We start from the raw sequence: 20652 nt of genomic DNA on the forward strand, positions 1-20652 counted from the left end.
TCTTATTTGATTTGCTTTCACCAGGCGCTTATATTCTGATGCTGCAATGTATTGTTCACCATGTTACAAAAGGCTGTATTTTATGTTAGCAATGTTGTCAACATTCGTTACAGTATTTTAACAGCAGACATACAAGGTAAGGCGGCCCCTCAAGCACACTAGAGCAGAAGCAGGGGGAAAAAGGGCTGAAACTTTACTTAGTGCAGAACAATCTGCAATAATTTTGTACATTGTAACAGTCACCTCTTTTGCAACCTGAACTTGTTCAAAATGTTAAATCTTTGTGACACCTGCACAAAAACAATCTAGACACAGCACAACTACTGAAACAGAAAGCATGTGTTTTGACATCCATTTTTGAGACATAACATTATTTTTAACTTTACACTGTGTCTAAAAATGTGCCAGTCTGTGAGACACTGAAGAAAAAGTGAGATGTGGTGTATGGACGTTCGTCCAGCACGTGTTTCGGGAAAACAATGGAGAAAGAGCAGACGCGTGCAAAAAACACCTTCGGTATGAACGGCCCCTTACTCACCCGTTCGTGCGTATCTGTGAGTAAGAGTATGTGAGCGAAACAAGTTCGGAAGGCCTGTATATTTTTTTCAGAAATTACAAACCCGAACTAAATGTCCTAATTGAAAAACGGACCCAACCCGGTGGACCTTCAACGTCAACTGCTTTGAGAGTGCTAATAACAGTGTATTCGCACGTATACACAGAACAACATGTGACATGTCACCCCTCAAGTGTTTTTTTCAGAGCTTTTCTACGCAATTGCATGGTTTGTGTGGTGGTTAATACTGCTACTGACTGTTCATAGCTGTTGTTTCAGAAGTTTGACCATGTTAAATTAATCTTTGGGGACACTTAGATAAAGTTTGACCAACCTTTGTTAAAAGAAGATCAAAGAGTTGGATCAACGGGCAGGCTATAAAACCACTACATTTCATGTTTTAATACAATTTGTCAGCCAGATTGCCTATTGGCGTCTAAAATACATGAACCGTACCCCCAAAAAGTATTTGGTTAATTGACAACTTGAAAACTGTTTGTGCTAATTTTCTTGAAAATAAATTCCATTGGTGTAAAATGGTGTTAAACTGTATAATGCATACATTTACATCTTACAGATACAAATTCTGGCTTAAGTGTCCAAACAATTTTTAAGCTCACTGTATATTTGCATACACTCTGAACAGAGGCTACTAATTTTCACAACTCTTGAACAGGGAACTTGGGCCAATATTGACTCTAACTTAAGCGGTCACCATTGACAGTCTCTGTAAATATGAATGGGAGGGCGCTGGCCTGATTCAAGGCCGCCGTGTGCCATTCATGGGGCTAAACTGTGTCACACTGTCAGAAAGATGGTATATACAGAGTTCAAGTTGTAAAAGGCATGAAGAACATAGCTCCTGTCTTTATTTTGACAGATGAGGTGTTACATAAACACTTCAGCCCTTGTAACGTATACAAACACCATTCCAAACACATATCTAGTAGGACTGATCATGTTTAACACCCACACAAATTCTTTAGATACAGCACCCTCTGCTCAGCATTTATTCTCTTGTTGGGGGGATCTTGAGTTCTCCAAATCTTTGTCCATAAAGGGCAGGAATGCCTGTGTTGTTTATATTTCACAAGGTCTACTGATGATATTCAATGTCACTCTTTTGAGGCAGCCTCATTGAGGAGCAATACTATCTGTGAGTTTGTTCCGGCAAGGAAGATTACATTAAATATTTCTGGAGCATTTGTTTTTGTGTGGAAGCTATTACATTCATCACCAGGAAAGGAACTTGAACTCCATGTTTATTTTGGTTCATCACATTTGTGAATCCTGGTGAAAGTTACCAGAGGATGTAGAGTTATAAACACAAGTAGACCCAACAAACACTGTGGGGGGAATTAACTATGAATGAATTATGCTCGCTGATAGTGTTGTTTATTTACATTTTCTGTCTGAGTTGTAGTAGACTACTGCGATCTGGCGTACCTTACTGGGACTGCATAGCATCCATCATCATCATCATCATCATCATCATCTCTTTAAAATGCAGAAAGTGTACTTGACTACACAGCATATCTATATATATTCCTGTTTATAACACTTTTCTCAATCATTTGATCATTTGACAAGTTAGTAAATGTAATAGTGTGAAGTTAACTGCACCAGGCAGATTGTGCAGTTTTGTGAATAAATCTATAATAAGCTTAATTTCCAAAGAAAAGACGTGTATGGAAGTATTTTAATGACGAATAAAAAGTATGCTGAACTGCACTAATTTAAAATAAACGCATTGCATTAACAGTGTTTACATTTTTGTGCATGCAATTTTATATTTAAGCTATAAATATTTCAAATGAAAACATTTTGTGCAAAATTTTATAATTAAAAAGTTTATCTTTATAATTCAACAGGTAATATTCAGTCCATTATTAATACACTCACCTAAAGGATTATTAGGAACACCATACTAATACTGTGTTTGACCCCCTTTCGCCTTCAGAACTGCCTTAATTCTACGTGGCATTGATTCAACAAGGTGCTGAAAGCATTCTTTAGAAATGTTGGCCCATATTGATAGGATAGCATCTTGCAGTTGATGGAGATTTGTGGGATGCACATCCAGGGCACGAAGCTCCGTTCCACCACATCCCAAAGATGCTCTATTGGGTTGAGATCTGGTGACTGTGGGGGCCATTTTAGTACAGTGAACTCATTGTCATGTTCAAGAAACCAATTTGAAATGATTCGAGCTTTGTGACATGGTGCATTATCCTGCTGGAAGTAGCCATCAGAGGATGGGTACATGGTGGCCATAAAGGGATGGACATGGTCAGAAACAATGCTCAGGTAGGCCGTGGCATTTAAATGATGCCCAGTTGGCACTAAAGGGCCTAAAGTGTGCCAAGAAAACATCCCCCACACCATTACACCACCACCACCAGCCTGCACAGTGGTAACAAGACATGATGGATCCATATTCTCATTCTGTTTACGCCAAATTCTGACTCTACCATCTGAATGTCTCAACAGAAATCGAGACTCATCAGACCTGGCAACATTTTTCCAGTCTTCAACTGTCCAATTTTGGTGAGCTCTTGCAAATTGTAGCCTCTTTTTCCTATTTGTAGTGGAGATGAGTGGTACCGGTGGGGTCTTCTGCTGTTGTAGCCCATCCGCCTCAAGGTTGTGCGTGTTGTGGCTTCACAAATGCTTTGCTGCATACCTCGGTTGTAACGAGTGGTTATTTCAGGCAAAGTTGCTCTTCTATCAGCTTGAATCAGTCGGCCCATTCTCCTCTGACCTCTAGCATCAACAAGGCATTTTCAGCCCACAGGACTGCCGCATACTGGATGTTTTTCCCATTTCACACCATTCTTTGTAAACCCTAGAAATGGTTGTGCGTGAAAATCCCAGTAACTGAGCAGATTGTGAAATACTCAGACCGGCCCGTCTGGCACCAACAACCATGCCACGCTCAAAATGGCTTAAATCACCTTTCTTTCCCATTCTGACATTCAGTTTGGAGTTCAGGAGATTGTCTTGACCAGGACCACACCCCTAAATGCATTGAAGCAACTGCCATGTGATTGGTTGATTAGATAATTGCATTAATGAGAAATTGAACAGGTGTTCCTAATAATCCTTTAGGTGAGTGTATATATATTCAGTGTATATATATATATATATATATATATATATATATATATATATATATATATATATATAGGCTTTACCACTATGTGGTACAAGGTTGAATTTCCAACCAAATTTTAACCACTGAAATTTTAGAAGAGAATTAGCTAAGTGAAATATTATGGACCGAATATTACGTGTTGAATAATAAAGATCAAATCTAATAAAAAATATTTTTTTATTACAGAATTTTCAAGCTAAATATTTATTATTGAATTTTTAATGATAAAATTCAGTACAAATAAATACTGAATTTTCAAGCTGAATATTTATTATTTAATTTTTAATGATAAAATTCAGTACAAATAAATATACAACCATATGAAATTGCATTCCCCCAAAAATGCAAGCACTGTTATTGCAATGCGTTTATTTTTCAGTTAGTGCACTTTAGCGTGCTTTTTTGTTTCAAAGACATTTGTTGTTAATATACTTCCATAGGACGTATGTTTGTACTGAAAAGAATGACAAAGACTTACTTTAAAAACTCCTGGCACAGTGCTATTGTAGTGCATTTAGCAGCTGGTTTAATTGCTTTGCTGGTGGTTAGTGAATAAGATGTAGGTTTTTGCACTGAAATACTATGTTTAGAGAATTTGCAACTGTGCCATTTATGGTATTATAAAGGCTTGAATGCATGCATGACACATTAGATAAGTCACCAGCATCATTTCAAAAGCAGTATTAGTATAAAAGCCTTTGTTTGTGTATATAGGCTGATAATTAAAGCTCAGAGAACATCGCTGTACATTTTTACTTGAAGAGTTGACCTTGAATATGTTTAAATTTCTCATTGACCTTTAAAAATAGAAGTCATAATAAGGTACTCCTCACAGTAATTATATGGAAGACAGCAATAGGACAGGAAAAGTAATATGATTGGTTGGCCATTTCCATGTAGGTTGATATGCATATGATCTATGAACATTTCGTTGCGCACCATGGTGAGAGATTGATTTCAAATCATGATTAGTAATGAATCAGCAGAGGCAGCTATGTGTTCTATTGCTGTGCTCTAAATGGCATGAAGGTTTTATGGGGAAGAGATTATGTCCTCCTCTGAGAGAGGCTCTTTATCACAGGACCTGTGGGGGTTTTATTTGCTGAGTGATGATAGCGGTAATTACCTTTCTACTCCTGGGTCACATCTCATGTCCTGACACAGCAAGCCAGTGTGCTGACAAGGTCCCTCTATGAAGTGCACAGATCTCTGATTTAAGGGCTTTCATGCTTTGACTATGTTAAATAGAACCCACATACTGTTAATACACATATTAACTACGAATAGAAATAGTATTTTAAATAATTGATTAATGAATTGATTTTTCCCCACTACTATTTGCAGTAGTTGCTAGCTGATATTAACTCATTTACAATAAAATACTACACAAATGAGTCAAAGAAACCAATTCAATGCTAAAGTGGCTTATAATGGTCAGCAGTCCTGCGTTATCTAACTGAGACACCTGGTTGGTTAATTTCAGCTGTCACTTGTCTTTGATTGTTTTGGCCCATTCTCAGGAAACGCTATTTGAGTGCCCATGACTACTAAAGAAATAATTAACAGGAAAAATCACAGATAGTGAACTTTGTCACATTATTTGATAGACTAACTTTGTTTAGTGTCTAGTACAAAGATTGTTTTTTCTATTTGACTATCAACCAATTTGCATGACTCCATTCATCACCATTCTATCCGTTTTAATTGCTACCTAATTTCTCAGTTTATTTATTTTTTACTAAAAAGTTGTATTTGTCTTTGACTCACTTTTAAACTCATCTCAATGTTAGTGACACTAACCCCTTTAAAAACAATGTTTATTTATGATTTAATCTTTCATACATCATATTTGAGGGAATCATTTAATCAAAATCTTGCTGATCACATGGTTCAAACAGAAGTTATTGGTAGGGTTAAGTATTAACAATTTTCTTAGTAGCCTAATGAAAGGAACATTAATGACACCTATTAATTTAAATACATATCTAACATCAAGTTACCATTAAATTCCATTCTTAGTGCCAGCAAGAAACTTATCCTAATATACATTTTGTAAGTTAATGTGAGGACTATAAAGCCAATTTATATATATATATATATATATATATATATATATATATATATATTTCACATTTGACATATTTGCTGTATATACATTTATACCACGGGTCTGTTGAATGCTTGATTCTGATTGGTTGATGGACGTTCTAAGGTGTACAATTACTTTTCAAGAAAAGGAACGGCTATAACGTAGATCCAGGATGCATAACAGTCCCATATCACTTCGCCAAATTATTGCAGTTATTTCAATGAGGCCTACAGGCTACCACAACAAAATAACACATTAAAAGTCATTGGTTAAAGTAAATCGGTTAAGAATGTCAAAATAATATGTAAAATATCCTACAATTATTTAAATTTTGGCAAAAAAAAAAAAAAAAAGAGCCCTAACGCTCCCTCACAAGGGAGCACACACAACCTTTTTACTCCTAAGCCGAAAAGCAGCGCATCCTCCATTGTTAGTTCTAAAGTGACGTTTTCGAATTAGCAAAGAAGGCTTGAGCTGTATCGAGCTAGATTATTTTTAAACAATTGAACAGTCTGTCATCAGTTGTTCCTTAACCCAATAAATTTTAGACAGGTTCATGGGTTTTTCGTTTGATTTTTTTATTTTTTATAAAATGAAAAATATATATATATATTCTCAATAAAAAAAATTTATTAAAGCAAATGAATTCTTTGTTAAAATTGTAATACTTCATGATAAATAAATAATAATTCATTTGAGCTTTAAAGGTGTTTAAGTCATCATCTTTAGTCATTTTAGGGGTTTAAGGTTTGCTGACTACATCCTCGTGGCAATAAAGTTGTAAAATTGGCTATGACTTTACACAGAAACGGTTAAGTGATTTTATCACACATGTTATAATCATGTTAACACACATACTGTTTACATCTTGTGGCTAAACCTTTGAAACAGTAAGTTGTTTAATGTCCAAAAATTGGCCTCATTAACTTCCATTGCAAGTGCCTGTCACCTTGATAAATAAAAATATAAAAGGAGGATAAGTCTAAATGAATTTTTTTAATGCTGCACTTCATACTCTGGCAGAGTGAAGTTGAAAACAAACTCGCTGCTAAAATTATATCCTTGTCCATTGTGAATATTCAGTGTAGCTGTGTACGAAGCACCGCCCACACAGAGGTCAATGCCACACCAAGAAATTTCATACTGGTCAATGCGACGAAAATTCATGACTGCGCAGATTCCCATTAAAATTACTGTATTTCTCCTGAGGATTTTGGCATGCAAAGGTATCTGTGACCGCGCCTTAAGGCCATTATTACTCATTTTGCAATAACCTTTAACCTCAGACATTTTTGTCAACAGAGTTGAATGGTCATTGTGAAAAACAAGTTTCGAAAGAGATTTCAATAATGTGTGATTTATTCCAAGGTACACCAAAACTGATGTAACCAGACTTTACTTTAAACTAAATATACTTAAAATTGTAAGTTTATGAGTTTCAGACTTCCACTGAAAAGTTTGAAAAATGTGCCACTTTAGAGTTAGTAACAATAATTACTGTTGCTACAGTACAGCTACAGCTTTTTGTGGGTAACATTTTCAGAATGAAAAGGAATAATTTTTAATGCATTTTTACCTGTAATTTTCCAGCCCAAGTAGCACAGTTCCTTCCACTGGGTGTGTGCAACAGAGTAAACATTAAGCATTTTCTGATCATGCGAGGTGATCTCAGATGACAAAAGCTGTTGTTCTGATTCCTTACAGTTAAAATCCCCCTTTAAACAGCTGCTGTGTGGCTAAAATGAGAGCAAACAAGGGTCTTTAGGAGTTTTCACAAGTTCGCACAGCATCTGCTTTGATTGGCCTCTGTGAAATTATAATTCGACTATATTCAGTGAAAACAAGAAAGCCAAACTAGCTTGATTTTAGTGTTGAAAATATGGCAGACAGCTTATCATATGGTATAGTAAATACACATTGTTGACCAAATGGTGTATTTATACAATTTAGCTTTAATAGTGAAGCAAAGAATATGCTGCAAAATAAATTAGATATAAAACATAACAAGCACATATTCTGATTTGTACAACATAGCAACATATCACAATATGTTGTATAACTCTACATAAAACAGAGCAAGTTTCTTTTTATATCCAAAAGCTTCCTTTAGTGTCTTGAACTTTGCCCCTGACGGAAGCAAACTTCCATTGCCAGGTCATTTTTTGCCACCCCCTTTACTGAATATTTCTGTTGAAATAGCGTTTGAGGTCTAGGTTTTCAGTTCAAATTCTAAGACCTTTGTTATACATTGGTTGAGACAAACACTTTTGAAACATATAGAGTAAAAATTAAACATAAAGAGGCTGTTTCAGGAAAACAAACAAACAAACAAGTTATATTATGTGCTATATTTAGTTAATGGTGCATTATATTGTCTATACACTGTTGTTGCTAATTTCAATAAATTCGCAGAGCTGGGCATTTGCTCTGAGAATGGGATGTTTATGGTCTTTGGTTTACTATATGGGTAAGTTCCAAATGCATATAGTTCTACTCTCTGATATGGCAACTGGAATGCAGCCCATCCCACTCTGGGCTAACATTGTAGAAATATTGGCGTAGTGCAAATTCATATTTCTTTTCATCAACATTCATAATGTTTAGGAGGATAATAATAATAATAATAATAATAATAATAATAATAATAGGTAATTCATAATATAATAATACAAATAATAATAATGTAGTTTGGCTCCAGCAGCTGGTCAAACTATTTTTTGTTCAAGTATTTTTGAAAAAACAAAACAACAAAAAAACAACAACAAACTACTTTTTTAAGATGTACTAAAACAATTACTTTTTTTAAGAAAGGATTGACAATAAAAACAACAAAACCAAAAGATAAAAGACAAATAATAAAAAAGGAACAAAATCCAGTAATAATACTTGACTTGCATAGAGTCGCATTGTTCTTTTTTTCAGAATATAGAATTCCACAATTCCGAATAATTGTCTCTTTATTGCAGTGTAGAGAATCAGTCTCTGTCTCCCTTCAATAAAAAATATATTATGCTTTATTCTCGTGCTTCATTTATATATGAAAGTGCCACAAAGACCATTCCAATACTTAGAGTCCTAGTGAAATGACCTAAAAACAAACAAGTTGCCCATTTTTGCAGTTTGTGGTTGAACACAGTTGCCAATCCTCTGAGATATGTGCTTTGTACCAACATTCAAGATAGTTCAGAACTGTTTATCAGGAGTCTTATGAGCAGCCGCACTCCTCCACTATCATGTTCTGAATGTCTTTCTTAATGATCTTCTGCTCCTCATTGTAGTAGAGCATGGACATGGCCCGTAGGCGTGTGGGCACGCAGCATGACTTGATGTTGTTAAAGGGGCTGTAACCACGCATTCGATAATGATTTATGACTGTGGAATGGAAGGAGAGGGCAGAGCCTGTGATGCTGGCCACATGACTGGGGCAGTCCCCCTCACAGTAGTTTGCATGATATCCAGATGGAGCAATGATCCAGTCGCTCCATCCAATGTCTTTAAAGTTGACGTAGAACTGTCGTTTACAGCAGATGCGGATTTTGCCGTCACAATCAAGGCCACGCTTGTTGCGCCGGTGCTGGTGCTCTTCAGATGGCTTGAGGACAACCATGAGGAAGGGTCGGTGAGACTGCTCTTTCTCCCTGCCCTTGTTGCCCTCCGCAGACACCATGATGGGTGTGGCGCAGGCTTCGGCACACATTGGACAGGAAATGCGCAGACTGAGCAAGCTTCTGTCCCCGCCCAGCAGGTCCTGCACTGTGTGAGGCACGGGTAGTGTGTGCCAGCCACTGCGCCGTGTGTCCACTGTCTTCTCAGACACAACCAACTCTGGAGGCCCATTAGCAGAGCTTGGGTCAGCATTCCCTTTGTCAGTAGCTGGATGGACACCTTGCCCTTTCCTCGGTTGCCCTTGGCTACCTTAAGAAACAGCCACACATTGGCCTGCTCCACCACAGTCAGAGTGCTGCCTTCCTTGGAAATGTCAAATTTCACGACATCAGGGACATCACCTGTGGCAAAGAAGAGAAGCAATTGGTTATTTTAATGTTAAGACTGGTACTGCATTGTTAACTTCATGTGATTTGAAGCTTAAGTGTAAGTTCTGTGCCAATAGAGTCACCAAACTGAACTGCAAAAATTAGAACTGGGCCAATTTGGTTGCAGAGGAGACCTGGCTGGAGTCACTCAGCACACCCTGGGATTCGAACTCGCAAACTCCAGGGGTGGTAGTCAGCGTCAATACTCGCTGAGCTACCCAGGCCCCCCAAATATTATAACTTTAAAAAGTTTTTAAACAAGTTTCCCAAACTCTAGCCCCGTCATTGATAATAAAACTGACAAAGATCCATCTCAAAATCACGCTATTTGTAGTTGCTGTGTCAGGCTTGTTCTGATGATCAAACAAACAGAGTACTGTTTTGATAGCGCAAACACGTTAGCATGCAGCGCCATAAATAGAGTAGAACCAAGTTGCATTTTTTAACAGTTGAAGTTCTTTTTAACTTGACAATGCTTTCAAAAATAATGGCGATCCTACACAAGACGCTTACAAACAGCAAGACATGGCAACGGTCTACTGGAAAACAAATGAAAAACAGCACAGTTGTATTGAAAAATGTGTTCTGGATGAAGGACCCCTTATGGTTGTCTGTGCATATTAAGATGGGATAGGAAAAAGTATCAACATATTGAAAAACATTACACAGATTTTTTTTTTTTTTGTTGGTTTAACTTAATTTAACTGTGGACATTGGTTTCACATAATGAAAATTAGTTTCGTTTGATATTAAATTAAAATGTAGGCTCTACTCATATATTATAAAATATACTCTACTTGCATAATACAAATATACTTTTCTACTGTATAACAAGAATGGTGTTGCTGAGAACTTACAGATCCTCAGTCGGTCATTAAACTGATTATCTCAGTATTTTCTTCATAAGAAAAGCAATACATAATGATTTTTCAGCATTAATGTCCCAACCTCAGCCTAAGCATTAGCTCCACAATGGTAACATTAAAAAAAAATTTAACCTGACAGAAACTCCTCTAAATCCCAACATAACAGAACATTACCCTTATGAAAATCGATCGAGAGTTCGTGACTATTCATTCTGTAAACTTGCAGCAAATTCGCCACTGATCATTTTCACATGCAAATGAGGTTTGCAGCAAATTGTCCATTGTTGCCAAAGGTTTGCCGGAGGTTCATCACTTCCGGCGAAGAGCTGCAAACTTCTGACAAACATTTGCAGTGAATCAAAAGCTAAATTTGCAGCTAGTTAACATTTTTGTAAGGATAAACACTAACAAGTCTCCTACTTGTTTCAATTTGTGTAGAAATACATTAAAATAACACTTCATTTTAACATTTACTCTCCCAATCCAGTCTAATGCAAAGCATGCTGAGAACTAGAAATCCCCTGCTCGGTTTCATCAATACATTGATGCAACAAATATTATTCACATGGTCCCAGCACATGTGGATTATGTGAACATAGATAGATTGTACACAATGAAATTAAGGTGAGACCAAATGCTGAAGAATTGTGTTGCATTAATTGACTGCACTGAATATCACTTGAAATGTATGCAATATAATTATGATCTCATCTCAAACATACATTTATTAAGTTGATTTCAAGTGTAGGCCTACTGGTTTAGTATTCTAAATAGAGCATTTTCCTTTTTTTTGTGTGTGTACACACTTCAGCTTTAATTTTTAGCAGAAAATTTATTCTCTATCCTTAGCATACTGTAATTAAATTGAGACCGATGATAAACAGCTCAACAGAATAAGGAACACTTTTTATTAAAAAAATAAATGTCTCTTAAAAAATACCCCACCATCTCTCTCTCTCTCTCTCTTACAGTGTGAGAGAATATGTTCATTTTGCTGTCCAGTTCACCCATCTGCAGTCCTTCGTCAACACCTAGCCTCAGTCCATTAGAACATTTCCTGCACCTAAAATCCTGGTTCTCCATTTGTGTACATAAAGCCTGTTATGTTATGACAAGGGCCCTCCCTATAACTTGCACATGACTGTCTGCTATAAGCCAGCTCAGCATCAGTAACCACTGCTGATTTACAGATCTAAGATATCAACTCTCTTAAATTACTCTCTGCCAACCCCTCTTAGGCAGAAAAGCTATTAATTCAACGTTTTAGTGATCATGTCCACATTAAATAAATCCTGATATCTGATATAGATGAAGATAGCCAGCATAGACATGAAAACACCCTCTGTTTTTTAAAGAAATGTATATTTTGTGCTCTTCAAAGTAGCCCAGGGATATCTCAGAAAAATGGGTAATTCTACAAAAATAGGTGCATACATCATATATTACAATTCCATAAATAAATAAAAATCATTGTGCTTTCAACATTTAAGGACAAGTCTCTTTTTTTATTACTTTATCTTATGTTTCATTGAATGTCACAAATACAGGTTTCCCTATACTGACTCGTCTCATATGATACTGAATAATAAAGCATTATGAGAAGGGTTGGTGCAATCTTATTCATATGTGCCTCGATTGTCATGCCATTAATGACAATGTCATCTGTCCACTGCCTAAAGACAATATGTCTGCAAATAAATACCTGCAACTTTACTGGTCACTCAGTTCTCTTCAATGAATCTGGCATTGTCAGAAAACTCCCACAAATCCCTGAATGGACTTCACACATAACAGGAAGAACTATTTTAAAGGGGTAGTGTACATGAAAATGCTCTCATCATTTACTCACCCTCATGCCATCCCAGATGTGTATGACTTTCTTTTTTCTGAAGACATGGATTTAACCCCTGGAGTCTTATGGATTACTTTTATGTTTCCTTTATGTGATTTCTGGAGCTTCAAAGTTCTGGCCACCATTAACTTAAACTGAAAGGACCTACAGAGTTAGGATATTCTTGCAAAAATCTTAATTTGTGTTCAGCAGAAGACATCTGGGATGAATGAGGGTGAATAACTTATGAGAGAATTTAAATTTTTGGGGGAACTATTCCTTTAAGTTAAATTGAAATGTTTCATGCCAATATTCCCTTACACTGTGGATTAAACTGTCAAACAAACAGCTTAGTGTTCAATGGACTGCCACCACACTAATGTGAATTGCCCTCCCTCTGTTTCAAGTGTCCATTCATTCTTAAGTGAGAAACACAGTGCTTTATGCTTAACCATTACACATATTCCAAAACAGATGAAAATATAAAGAAACTGTCCAAAACAGATACAAATTTTATTTGTCACAGAATCGTAAAACCCCTTGGCATAAATAACAACAATTATACTAATTATATTAAATACAATTTACTTTTAACTTTAATAATTAAATAAAATTAACGTTTAATAAATTGTTATTCTTGTAGTCCAATGCTGATTTATTTACTGTGTAAAAAAAATCTGAAATAAAACCATTAATTAAAATTGCTTATATGGTTTAAAATAATCAGTATGGTATTGGTAAAACAATTTTTAGAATATCAGTCAATCTCTAGTGTTGAGAGAAGAGACTGGAAATTCTGGACAGTAACACATTTCAAGAACACTGCTCAGTAAAACGCAGGTGAATGGGAAAGAAACATGTACTGCCATATATGTCTGAAATATTTTATCAAACTACCGATGACCAGTCTTTTCGGTGGAAGAAACACTGCAGCACTGGTTTCTACATTGTATTTCAAGCCGAATGCGGCTTCTATCTGTCTGCGTCGTTATCCAACCTGATCTCTTATCAGAACACCTCTTAACTTGAACAAGAGCTGCTGTGTGTGACGATGTATAAAGAGTTGGCCTTTCTTTCCATATATTAAAAGGTGTCTGCTCTTCTGGCACTGCCATTTAGTTCTTGAGTCAGTTTACTGTGGTTTTGTGGTCTTTCTTGTAGGTTTAAATGCATGCCACGTGTCTCTCCTCTGAGGTGACGGCTCTGAGTGAGGAGGGCTATTTGGAAGCTCTTAAGTGGCACTGTATTTTTAAGGCACTGTCATGTAAACTCATGGGCATATGTCTCTCCACACTGACTTATTCCTCTTATTTGGACATGCTTATCATGTTGTTACTATTCTGTATCTGTATTATCTGTTAAAGGTTTGCTGTAGTTGTGTCTCTGGCAATGTAATATCAATCTTAAAAAAAGAGAAAGGACAAGATCGGAAATAACACATTTGCAATAAAATCAGTTGTGAATAATCTGCCTTGTACACAAATGAGCATGACTACTTGACCACATAGAATTGTTTGCTTAGTTTTATGTCCATGCAATGATTCTTAATAATGTTTATACTCAGTGCTGGGTAGTAACAGATTATATACTGTATAATCTGGATTATGTAATCAGATGACAAAAATTAAGTACTTTTAATTAGGTTAAATTACATTTTTAAATACTCATAATCGGATAACAGTTATTTTTTATGGATTATATGATTACATATTAATTAGGCAATGGCAGTAAATTGTACATAATTTATTAATTCACATAATTCTTTTTTTTTATATTTAAAAATGTTCATTCCAAATGAGGCTACCGCTGCTGATGTATAGAAGCGAACTATTATGACTACATCATACCAGTAACCATCACGTATTACTGATACTAAAAATGTTAAACCTGGAAGACAATTATTTAAAAAAATATATTTTTCTAAATAAGAATAATTAATCTTTTGGCCATTTTTGCCAAAATGGTGAGTGAAACAAATTTAAAAAATATCATTTCTCATATTTTGATCTATTAAGTAAGTTTTCTTAAATGCATTTAAGCAACATTACATCAAAATAGTACAGATTATCAAGGTTATGTTAGGTTAGAGGTTATCCAAAAATAATCAGATTATATTAGCTAAAAAACAGAATACAAGAGATTACATTACTGTTTGCACGTCTTGCAATTTGTAATCAGTATCGGACTGCAATTGAAGTAATCTACCAGCACTGTTTATACTTTATTATATAGTAAATAATGTTAATACTTCATAATATTTGTAATTAAACTGTATGTAAAATATAGTCTCGACAGATTTGCTACATATCGACACTGTGTCATATACTTGGATGTATGTAAAATTTTGCACTGTAGTTTCCTGAAGGACCAATTTTGTCTATTACTCTGCAATGTGTAAAAATGACAATAAACCTGACCTTGACTTTGAACAGACAAAACACTCGAGATATCTGACGAGAGATGAGACTTGAGATCACTCTGTAACCCCTTACCGAGTTCTGGTCTAGACACCTTACACCAAGGGCTTTCACAATTTGATGTCATATCTTTGATCGCTTTTGTGCCCGATAAAAGAGAACCCACGCAAAACTGGTCTTAACAAGATGTCTCAGTGTAGTCAGATTTATTGTTGTACCAGAATGTAAAGGTGACATAACAATTCCTGATCACTGTCACAATAGAAGAAACAATTATCAGATGACCACAGCACAAAAGATATTCCAAACATAATCTAGTGTTATCTTGCATTTACCTATAATACGGTCTTGCACTGTTTTGTCTGTTACAATACACAAAGCTATCACCTGTCATTTCCCTAAAAATAAAGCCTCAGGTGTGAAATGCCACAGGGGTCAGAAGTTGAAATAATCAGTCTTTTCTATTTATAAATAAATCGAAGGATGGATGATTTGGCCAATGGGGCATCTGACTGTCAGGGCCCTCCAGATTAGAAACACCTGGAAATAAACCATTGCAGGTAAAATTGATGTTGATCTTAAAAGTGAATATTGCTATATCTCACAATTATCACATATCTCACTATATTATATCTCAAAATTGCAGCAAGCAGGGGCACCATGAGCGCTTAAAGGAATAGTTAACCCAAAAATGACAATTTTCTCATCATTTACTCACCCATGTTGCCATCTCAAACTTGTATGAATTTCTTTCTTCTGCAGAAACAAACAAATATAGTTTGGATATATGATCTGTTTTCTACAGACAATGTAAGTCAATAGAGTCCAAAACTTTCAAGCTCCAAAAATTAAATAAAGGCAGCATAACGGTAACCCACACGACTCCAGTGTTTAAATCCAGTGCTCTTTGCATGTGCCAAGGACAAGGAAGCGTAATCAAGCTTCTCTCATGATCGCACCGATGAGCCTGCAGATGTCAAGATTTATAGTGAAAAGGGGTTACAAAGGGGTCTGATTGTAAATGAGATGGCTGTTGGAGTTCAGGGCGTGTGGGGACACCTCATGCCGCCACCAGCAAGATGCCACTCTGGCCGGATGCCCATGCCGAAATACGCCATTGCATGCGAGAGAAGAGCTGGTACGATTAACCTTAATCCTTCCTGTGTCATCTACGAGAAGCTCTCTCACTCTCACATTGAAAATCCAGACAGCATCAATAGAAGAATTTGAGTTTGAAGGCCTTTGCAAGCCTGAGAGAACATCTGTAAATGAAGCATATTTCCCTCCCTCTCTAAGAAGACCAAAACTGGCAATGGAATGCCATAACTGATGTTTTTTCCTCTTTTCAAACATTTGTTGAGTCTCTTGTTCACTCTGACCAAATCTGTCTCACTGTTGCACTAATATACTTTCAAAGAAACTCTGACCATTCCACACACCAACAGAGCAGCCCAGAGTAATTTACTGGGCCCCATATTTTGATGAATGGAGCAATTATGGCCAGCTAACAGCCCTGTGGGTTTTGTATGGGATAAACCACCCCATCCTCTTTTCAGGCCCTGGTGCATCATTAACACCCCTGCAATCTCATAAAGGCTTAGAGGGTCCTTTTTTAATCTAAGGTTCATTCAAAAGATCTATTTATAGCATAGGAGGCATTATGCACATTTATGTAAGCAAACAGGCACAAAAGACAGTGCGGTCACATGATTTCGGACTCCTTTTTGTACTCGATGATAGCTGCAATTAACATGCCACAGAACTCGTCCCAGTAAGCATGGATGGAACACAGCGGGAATGTTGGTGGTCAATCTGTATATAAGAAACACATGTGACTGCCATCATGGACTACAATGGTGTTCTAAAGATAGGTCAGCCTTGTTATGTTTAGAAACACTGCTTTATTGTTTGTGCAAAAAAGAACAAGAATGCCATGAGATTGGTGTGCTGTTTCGTCCATCCGCTTCTGTGGCACACTGTACCCCATTCAGATAAATGTTGTTAGCTTTTTTACAGCAGTGTCATGCTGATTTGTGGATCAGTGACATTGTTATAAATAAGTCATGAGGAACCAATTAAAAATGGAATGTACATGTGGATCTTCCCATCCCAAATTTAGTCCATTGTACCAAGCAGGATATAGTGTTTGTTACTTGTAGCGCCAAAGAAGAATTCAATAAGAATTATTTGCATGATTGTAGTTTTTCTGATCCACCATAAAAAAAGCACAATAGTGGCAGATCATTAGATGTGCGACAGAGCACAATAACATGAGCAGTTGGTCTGTATAACAGTAAAAATGAATGACTGATGTATTTATGTGAATAGTTAGCATTGTTTGGAAGCATACCATGTCCAAATTGTTACAACTTTGCATGTTACAACTTTGAACCTTTCTGTTTTCAACTCATTTTGAAAATGATTTGGTAAATTAACTTTGGTAAACAAAAGTGTCAGTTTGCCATTATTAGGCAGCACCAAAGATGTTTAAGTGGCAACATTCAATAGCTGCATCATTTCCTTATTTGACCTCAGTAGCACGGCACCAAGAGCCTCCCACAGCAGTGCACAGTCAGAGTGTTAATATTCGACAGCTGCAGAGCATATGTTCCCCTCACATCGACTCCCTGTATCTCTCACAGACCTCCGCTAACACCTACCTGAGTGCTTTTTAAAAGCACTCCTTGGAAACGGTAGTCTGAGTGGAGCCATTTAAGGTGACATCCACTGTACATTATATCTACTGCAAGCATTTTCTGTGCATATCTTAACAAGGAAACCATGCATAGTGGTTTTCAGCTAACAAGGCAAAATATGTGTCCGCTCAAACAGATTACAAACTGAAAACAATGACCTTTTACCCATTTAACTAAACAGAGGCATACATTTAGATAAAAACCTTATAATATATAGCCTTCATTAATGCACCATAAACAAGCATTATATAAAGTTTAACAGATCAGAGAAAAGTTAAATGTTCAGTCATGAACGTGAATGTGTGAAAATATATTTCCACATGTACGCTGGAAAAAGTGGATACGCACAATTGTTACTTAAGGAGGTATTTATACTTGATCTAAACCTTAAATGAATTTTGTTGGTGTAACCTCATGTAGTTAAGTTGATTGACATTTTAAATAATATTTTTGACTTGAATAAAACCAGTCAATTTAGTCGTTACCACAAGTAGCACATAGAAGTTACCTACAGTGCTTAATGATCTGTTAATCAATATATAATATAACAATGATTAATGTATTAATGAAATTTATTATAGTGTTACCAATAAAAGGTGTTAAAAGTCATAATAATTAAGATTTATTGTACTTAACCGTTTCTCGTCTGTCTCGATCAACAGGTGTGGCAGCTCATTACTTAGCACCTTGAGCAGATTATTAATATGTCATGTTAGATAAATTCCTCTTAAGCAAAGACTTATAAGCCTGCATTAGTACACAGGCAGTGAAAGGCAACTCACCTGGCTCTGCAAAGGTGATGATCTCAAAGGGCTGTTCCTCAGGTAGCTCCCTGTGCTGTCCGAGCACCCCTCCTTCGCCCTCCATCTCCACCGTGCCATCCTCACCCACCCGTCCTACATGCAGCTTACGTATGGCATTGAGCAGGGCGGCGCGGGGCACCGGGTGTGTGATGTTGGGACGGGCGTTTAGATGCAGCATATTGAGGATGTGCCTCTTGACTGCCTCCACCATGTCAGTCTGCTCTTCCGAGCCCACCGAGTCTCCCTGTCTCTGGGCTAGAGCACAGGAGGGACAGGGGGTCACGGGATCACCCTCCAGAGACCCGACTTCCTGCTGCTGCAGGTGCTGCCCCTCTGTGCTCGTCACAAGTGTCTCGGCCAGCGTGGGGGAGCAACCACCTGATAAACAGCCGGAGAGGATAAGCACCCCTGTCATCAGCGTGAAAGAGGACATCCTGAGTGACGGCAAACTCACACCTCAGTATCGGCTTCACGCAATCTGTCCTGCTCCACTGCCAACAGATCACAGTCAGCGCTCTGGCTTACTGGTCAAATCAATATGAGAAATAGGGGCCAGTCCAAAATAATCCTTATCTGAATGGAGCAGTCATGTTGATAAAGTTCAAGAGCTGAAAGAAGAGCTGATGGTTCCCCTGCAGGTATATATAAATATATACGCTCCTGTAGTTGAGCTGCAGTTTATCAGCTGTAGGCAACTCCTGTGAAGCGTGTAGCTCCTGGTGCTCGTCTGGGCTGCTGTGTGCTGTGCAGCAGAGCTCTGGAGAAACCTGACAGAACAGAGCAGAGCAAAGCGCACTGTGCTGGAGTTGAATGGTTTAGTGGAAAGTGGGCAGGGTTAGTCCTCTGACTCGCAATCTCTTTTCTGGCTTCTCATTGTGTGTACCCTCTCTCCTTCTCTCCCTGTAATTATACCTTCCTCCTCTTCATCCCTCCCTCTCACTTTATTACTATCTCAATACTGACTCACTGACTTTTTCATCTGCCTCCCTCACTCTCTCTCCTCAGTGATTCATCCAGTAACGTGTGTACCGATTTTTCTCTAGAGAAATGCAAGTTACTCTTACATGCTCTCTTTCTCTTTTCACTCTCTCCTGCCATCACTTCATCGGCACCTGTTGTGCAGGCTGGCTGACTGTGTGGTGGAATAACCTCCTGGGGAGGAAAAGCACAGGGGTCAACATGATTATCATAGCTATCTGTGTGCATAACACGTGTAAACACACAGCAACTCATTAACGCTCTCTTAGGCACACATAATTATGAACACACTTTTCCTTGAAAAAGACAGTACGTAAGGAAGAAAGGCACATTACATACATATACCACAAATATACCACAAAACAAAACTGTTGCACTGAAAACCCCAATAAGTTGGCTTTAATCAGTTGATTGAGTAAACTTGAATTGAGTAATGGGATCTCCAAAACTTGTGTAATTAAGTTCACTTAACTTGGTGATCATATAGAATTAACTTAACTATTTAAGTTTAGGTAATTAGATGCAAGTAGACTTAACCAAGATTTGGTATTTAAATAAAGTTGTTTCTGCTTAATAATCTTTATTGAATGGACTAAAAGTTTGGTCATACTGTACAATAACACAGCTTATATAATGATTGTGAATAATGATGAATAAATGCATTTCTCCATAGAAATGCATACACACTTACAAAATATCAAACTAAGTGGCAACTGCAAACAAATTATTTTGAACTTCACTTTTCTGAGCCATTATTTCAATTACTTTTAACCAACTGCTGATTGTTTTGAGAATGTAAGTTGGTTCACACAGGTGTAATTTGAGAGTATTACAGTGTAGTCAATTACATTAAGTATGGACATGTTCCACAAAGTTTGACTACCAGAAAATGTCAAATACTTTTTGTCTAAAATGTAAAATATATAGTAGTGTGTAAAGGTTTTTGCCACTTGTGAAAAATGTTCATGAGATCAGCAGTTTCAGAAATACTCAAACCAGCCCGTCTGGCACCAACAATCATCCATGCGATTATCTAATCAGCCAATCGTGTGGCTGTGCAGAGCATACAATCATGCAGATATGGATCAGGAGCATCGGATAATGTTCAAATCAGAATAAGGAAAAATTGTGATCTCAGTGATTTGGACCATGGCATGATTGTTGGTGCCAGATGGGCTGATTTTCACACACAACAGCAGTCTCTAGCATTTACTACGAATGGTGCCAA

General features: G+C 37.0%; 1 pseudogene; it reads right to left on the reverse strand.

Annotated features, from left to right (window-relative positions):
- Positions 1–7737: 7737 nt before the first annotated feature.
- On the reverse strand, positions 7738–19332 carry LOC127648686 (inhibin beta A chain-like; annotated as a pseudogene).
- Between the last annotated feature and the right edge of the window lie 1320 nt (positions 19333–20652).

This window comes from Xyrauchen texanus, chromosome 9 (assembly GCF_025860055.1).
Source record: "Xyrauchen texanus isolate HMW12.3.18 chromosome 9, RBS_HiC_50CHRs, whole genome shotgun sequence".
In the NCBI taxonomy this organism is placed as follows: Eukaryota; Metazoa; Chordata; class Actinopteri; order Cypriniformes; family Catostomidae; genus Xyrauchen; species Xyrauchen texanus.